This window comes from Dysidea avara, chromosome 3, assembly GCF_963678975.1.
Source record: "Dysidea avara chromosome 3, odDysAvar1.4, whole genome shotgun sequence".
NCBI classification, from domain to species: domain Eukaryota; kingdom Metazoa; phylum Porifera; class Demospongiae; order Dictyoceratida; family Dysideidae; genus Dysidea; species Dysidea avara.
The window spans coordinates 20,149,200-20,156,374 of record NC_089274.1 but is presented as its reverse complement, the minus strand read 5'-3'; the positions used below and the strand labels follow the sequence as shown (position 1 = coordinate 20,156,374).

The 7,175-nt window shown below is 36.0% G+C and overlaps 1 long non-coding RNA gene across 1 annotated transcript; it reads right to left on the bottom strand.

Moving 5' to 3' along the window:
* Positions 1-242: 242 nt before the first annotated feature.
* On the bottom strand, positions 243-4,354 carry LOC136250036 (uncharacterized). Its single transcript, XR_010698423.1, has 4 exons — positions 4,256-4,354; positions 2,222-2,310; positions 989-1,046; positions 243-934 (listed from the first exon to the last, which is right to left on the bottom strand). It is a non-coding gene; the product is annotated as an uncharacterized lncRNA (long non-coding RNA).
* Positions 4,355-7,175: the final 2,821 nt, after the last annotated feature.

Sequence of the window (7,175 nt, the reverse complement as noted above, 5' to 3'; positions counted from 1 at the left end):
TACCCCCTTTGTCAAACCCTGGATCTGCAGTAGTAGACTATGTTTTAATAAAACAGTCAGAAGTGTATGCATTGAACACAACTATGAAATGTTCTAATAGAGCAAACATAAAAAATGGAAGAATATTGATTTTAAAGTGAAGATATTAATGTTAAAATAATCTAATGCAGCACAACTGACAAAAATGGCATATCCATTGATGTGTGCAGTGTTCTCATTGTCTTGCATCTGGCTGGTCTAAATGATGCAGAATGGATCCCAGGCTGTGTAACTCTTCAGGAACTTGCTCATGGTCTGGGATCTTCATTAGTGTTAAGTTGTGACCTTTTCTTTCTTTCTTTTTTATTGGTCTTTGATGTACAGCTAGGCCATGACATCACCAATCTAGACCCTGCCCCCTTAAATAAAAGTGTTTCCTCAATCCTTGCTCCCAGCTACACAGGATTTTGGTGATTTCAGTAGCCTACTTGCAAGTCCCTATTAGCACTTGTCAGTGTAAATGACAGATGGTTAGATGTAGGTAAAGGAAAGTGCCCTACTTGAATATATCACGCATTCTTTTATGCAAGAAAGTCAGAAAATCGATCAAGTACTAAAGCATATCATTGCAACTAATGTGGGTGAACATCCTGAAGATATGCAAATAGCTGCATCCTTGTATTAATTAGGAATGGAAATGTTTATGATACAATGTATATCACAAACATCAACCCACATGATCCATAATACTTCTATACTTCAGATGATTTGGTTATACCTTGTAGTCCCTCTTATAATGAGCAGCATTACAATGCAATTGTGTTCATAATCAACACATTATGTGTGTCTATACCAGCACGTACCAATTGTCATATATTCTTAAAGTGTAATCTGAGATCTCTGTTTATAGCTAGTTTCACAGTTTCTCCATAGCTATGTCTGTTGTCAGGAGTGACTACAAAATTCATGTGATGACAAATGAGTCATACTAAAAACTCACCCAACTCACATTACACATGTCATCGGCTTACCAGTCTAAGCTATGTATGCAGCAATAACTGTAAAGGCTAATAATGTAATTATCATGACTATTAATTATTTGTTATGTCAAGAATATATTATGTACATTGTGTGAGGTAGAATGTTCCTTAACATTGTTGTATGCACTGCACTTGGCTGTATTTTACTACAGATCAGGTTCATTATGACATCATTAGGTATATACGTATACTTGTGGTAGATATATGATAAATATATTGCAGTCATAACAAGCTCTTACAAGGATGTAGTTTACATATCTTCAGGATGCTACCCATAATGTTATGTTTGGCTTACCTTTGTGCATAACAAAAGCCTTCCTAGTCTCCAACAGGAACAACGAAAGAATTAAAATTTTAAAACCATAGAAGGATTGGAAATGCTACATAGAAGTGAGGAGGGACATTGAAGTGCACAAAGTATATTATATAGCCATGTGCATACATGTTACTGTAGCATCGTGATAGCTGTGGGTAATGCTGTGGGGTAATGCTTGCGATATATGAAATTTCCTGAATACTATGCTATGCATGTATAGCTATATCTTCAGGATGTTCACCTACATAAGTCATGATGCTGTACTTGATCAACACATCTGACTTTCTTGCATAAAAGAATGTGTTTTTTAAAATAGCAAGATTTAATATAGACAGATGAAGCAAGTCATTTATACTTTTTGCAACATGACCATAGCTCTGTGCCGGCAGCTACTAAAGTGATAACATGTTTAATACTTTAACTTAACATGCATGCGCATTAAATAAACTCAATTTTGAGTCATGCATAATTGAAAATTAAATACTGAATTAGTCCAGACAGAATGAATATTATAGATACTTGGAATTATAACATGTTTATAAGTCATCTATTTCCTCCAATTGGCTACATGTGTAAGATATAAGCCAATTGGAGTAAATGCTAAATCAGGAGTTCATAATGGTTAGACACTTTACACTATTAAATTTGTGAAATGATCACATATTATCAGTTTTTAATTCTTTATACGTAGCATGTACTGAATCCTTTAACTTTTGACAATGTACACGTAAGTAAACTATTTAATTCAGATCACATGTTAACTATCATCAATAATGCGATCATCCACTCATATAATCTCTATCGGGTTTATCCATGCAACTCATGTATATTAAGAATCTATACCAACATTAATATAGAATACAAATGAGTTACACTAGAAACTCACCCAACTCACATTACACATGTCATGTGTACAACAACATTCTACCTCATGACCTGCACACTGTTAAATGATATGTTTTCTAATAGAACAGTCTATGGGTGAGCATTTTTATTGTGTATCTTGACATAAAAGCCATTAATATTACATTATCAGGGCATGATGGTGAGTGAGAAGTGCCAGTACACATCGTCATGTTGTTTATAGTATCAATTAATACAATTAGTACATGGTATCACATGACATTACTGCCGGGACTTATCAACTCTTGTGTCCCACCACCCATCTTCAATGCATCATCTCCAATCCTAACCTGCATATTTCTAGCAGCCACAAGCTATTTATGATTTTTCTGTAGCATTGACATAATGGACTTAACCCCTAAGATTTGGGATATTCAGTCTGTCTGTCTGTCTCCATTAGCAGATGTATCTATACATAATCAAGTACATGACATGAGTCTCTGAAATGCTTTCGTTTAGTGATGTATATACAATATCTTATTGCCACAGTAGTGTCAAGAAAACATGTACCAACAATTAAAAAATTTTCTTGTTTGAGGGGGGGAAGCATGCCCCCAGACCTCCATGCATAATATTGGCATACTACTTGTGCTAGTGCACACTATATGCAGTTAAATGACAGCCATGCACCCCACACGACTTGTCTCCCCCCTTTGCAGTCATACGTGGATCTAGGAGATACTGCTAGGGGGGCTGAGGGGGGAAAGAAGTTATACACTAAAACAGTGTTCATTCCACTAAGAGAATAATGGAACTCTAGTAGTGCAAGTTATATTCAATTGCATAACTTTGTCTGGTATAGCTAGCTGGATGAATGAAGGGAATACACTTTCTAAGGCTCTAGTTGGATATATCTTCTGAGAAAATTTTTAAAATTAGACCTCTTAAGTTTGAATTTGGGAGCATTTTTGATAGCTATTTGGCTAACAGAATGCATGCTTTGCAAGACATGTAAAATTGGTTAGATAAACCTGTTTGATGGTAAAGTGTACTAAACAAAATAAGGTAGTAATTACTGTTACAAAAATTGTTAGTTAATGTCGAACTGTGACTGTTCTATTAGAGTAGTGACTGCTCTATTACAGTATCTCGATCTTTAGCACAAAAATTTGGACTTATTTGTCTCATGCTGTCTTCTACAGTGTGTTTGCCTGTTGGCTTTCTGTACTCTTCTGAATACTGTTTCTGGTGCCAATATGGTCCTGTAAGTCCAATGGGGGGGGGGGGGGAAGCTTGGCCCCCCCTTCAGATCCACCTATGGTAGTATCACTCTCTGCTCCAATAGAGCCATGTGATTAAAAATACACATGTCTATAGTTGATTATTGTCTTTACATAGAGAACATCCTGCTGATTTAATCAATCTTATATGATCACATGTGAGTATACTACCACTATACCACTGTAATATGTCTCTATAGTTTGTGATGTATGATAAACACATTGTAATGCTCCTAAAAGAAACATGATCCTCACCCACACTAGTCATGCTTGAGGGTTTACATGGTCACAAAAGAATGCATAGCAATTTGACAAGAGTGGGCAGACATTTAGGAACAAATCCAGAAGTCGGCAAATTAAGGGAAAGGGTACACCAAGGCTTACAAAAGAAAAAGTTCCAAATGTAGGCTCAGTTTTATAATAGGATATTGTTTATCTGAATTGTCTAAATGGGTTATACATTGGTATATATCAATACCAATGTTGATTATAAAGGTATTGCTGAATAGTACTTTACAATGACTGTATGTACTATTAGAGATTCTATAGAGTATCTGGTAGATACCTATATGATTAGGGGATGTGGGGAAGATGTCTTTTTTAAGTTATATGAAGTTACCAAATTCATGTACAACTTTTCTATACACACTAATAAATAACTGTATACATAGCTTGATAATGGGAAAGGAGGGAGGAAGGTGGGCAATGTAGTCAGTATACCTAACCATCACATTCCTACAATGACTAACTCGTGTACAAGAGATCGTTCACAAAGATTCCAACAATCACAAGCTCACCTTGATGTTTATTTGCACTCCTCTTTTCCTTCAACTCTTAAAATGTGGAACAGTTTACCAGCTATACAGTCATTGAAGCAACAAATGTAGAAGATTTAAAGAAGAGAATATTGAAATATTATTGTATTAACCCAGCTACTGTATAATTTTTGTGTAATTGTTTGTATCTGTGCATAAATATTTCATTTTGAAGGTTTGCACAGTATTTAATATAATAGTAGAGCAGCTAAGTGAAAAAATCGTTTACTTTTGATAAAAGCACCAAACTTGGTACAAGATTTGCTTAATTCATACTATTTCATATTAGATACGGTGCCATTAAAATTACCAATAATATCGAACCTGAAAAGTAAAATCAATAGAAAATGTATTGGGGAAACCATGAAAGTGCTCTGAGCTGGCTTAATAGTAAATCTAATCCAAAACAGCCAAGCTGTAAAAAAAGTGTGCGGCCCTCAGAAAGGCTATGGTGAAAAAAGATGTGAAATCCAAGGTGGCCGCCAAGAAATGGCTGTGATGGTAGGTTAATGGTAAAAATTTTAATAACGACAATTCAGGTGAATTAAGTGGCACAAAATTCAACTGAATTGTCATTATTAAAATTTTTACCATTAACCTACCATCACAGCCATTTCTTGGCCGCCACCTTGGATTTCACATCTTTTTTCACCATAGCCTTTCTGAGGGCCGCACACTTTTTTTACAGCTTGGCTGTTTTGGATTAGATTTCATTTCTTTTTGTATTTGTATACCCCAAAGCCGGCCTATGGCCAGCTTTGGGACTTTTTTAACCTATGTTTTTTTCTTTACTACAGGAAGAAGAAAAGATGAAGTAGATGTACTTTAAATATTTTATCAGTAAATGTACAAATTATATATAGAATACATATGTGATCGGATTTGCGAAAAGGGGTCTTCCACACACATCCAATTTGCCAACTTTGACAATTGATAACTTCAGATTGGAAAGAGCTATTGCCTTGAAATTTGGGCAGTGGTGATTTCTTTGCAGCTGAACTCTCTACAAGGTAATTTCTTCTAGCTGATCTCTCTACAGGGAGAGTTTTTTGTAGCTGAACTATCTACAAGGTAACTTCTTCTAGCTGATCTCTCTACAGGGTGATTTGTTTGTAGCTGAATTCTGTATAGGTGATTTTGTTTGCAGCTGAGCTCTTTACAGAATGGTTTCTTTGTAGCTGAACTCTCTACAAAGTAACTTCTTCTAACTGATCTTTCTACAGGGTGATTTGTTTGTAGCTGAACTCTCTACAGGTGATTTGTTTGTAGCTGAATTCTGTACAGGTGATTTGTTTGCAGCTGAGCTCTTTACAGAATGGTTTCTTTGTAGCTGAACTCTCTAAAAGGTAACTTCTTCTAACTGATCTTTCTACAGGGTAATTTGTTTCTGGCAGAATTTTCTACAGGGTGATTTCTTTGCAGCTGAACTCTCTACATGATGGTTTTTTTGTAGCTGAACTCTCTACAAGGTAATTTCTTCTAGCTGATCTCTCTACAGGGTGATTTGTTTGTAGCTGAATTCTTTACAGGTGATTTGTTTGCAGCTGAGCTCTTTACAGAATGGTTTCTTTGTAGCTGAACTCTCTACAAAGTAACTTCTTCTAACTGATCTTTCTACAGGGTGATTTGTTTGTAGCTGAACTATCTACAAGGTAATTTCTTCTAGCTGATCTCTCTACAGGGTGATTTGTTTGTAGCTGAATTCTTTACAGGTGATTTGTTTGCAGCTGAGCTTTTTACAGAATGGTTTCTTTGTAGCTGAACTCTCTACAAAGTAACTTCTTCTAACTGATCTTTCTACAGGGTGATTTGTTTGTAGCTGAACTCTCTACAGGTGATTTGTTTGTAGCTGAATTCTGTACAGGTGATTTGTTTGCAGCTGAGCTCTTTACAGAATGGTTTCTTTGTAGCTGAACTCTCTAAAAGGTAACTTCTTCTAACTGATCTTTCTACAGGGTAATTTGCTTCTGGCAGAATTTTCTACAGGGTGATTTCTTTGCAGCTGAACTCTCTACATGGTGGTTTCTTTGTAGCTGAACTCTCTACAAGGTAATTTCTTCTAGCTGATCTCTCTACAGGGTGATTTGTTTGTAGCTGAATTCTTTACAGGTGATTTGTTTGCAGTTGAACTCTTTACAGAATGGTTTCTTTGTAGCTGAACTCTCTACAAGGTAATTTCTTCTAGCTGATCTCTCTACAGGGAGATTTGTTTGTAGCTGAACTATCTACAAGGTAACTTCTTCTAGCTGATCTCTCTACAGGATGATTTGTTCGTAGCTGAATTCTGTACAGGTGATTTGTTTGCAGCTGAGCTCTTTACAGAATGGTTTCTTTGTAGCTGAACTCTCTACAAGGTAACTTTTCTAGCTGATTTCTCTACAAGGTAGCTAGTTTGTAGCTGAACTCTCTACATGGTGGCTTCTTTGTAACTGAACTTTCTACAAGGTGACTTCTTCTAGCTGATCTTTCAATAGGGTGATTTGTTTGTAGCTTCACTCTCTACAAGGTAACTTCTTCTAGCTGATCTCTCTACAGGGAGATTTGTTTGTAGCTGAACTTTCTAAATGATGGTTTCTTTGTAGCTGAACTCTCTACAAGTTAACTTCTTCTAACTTATCTCTCTGCAGGGTGATTTGTTTGTAGCTGAATTCTGTATAGGTGATTTGTTTGCAGCTGAGCTCATTACAGAATGGTTTCTTTGTAGCTGAACTCTCTACAAGGTAACTTCTTCTAACTGATCTTTCTACGGGGCAATTTGTTTTCTGGCAGAATTTTCTATAGGGTGATTTCTTTGCAGCTGAACTCTCTACATGGTGGTTTCTTTGTAGCTGAACTCTCTACAAGGTAATTTCTTCTAGCTGATCTCTCTACAGGGAGATTTGTTTGTAGCTGAACTATCTAC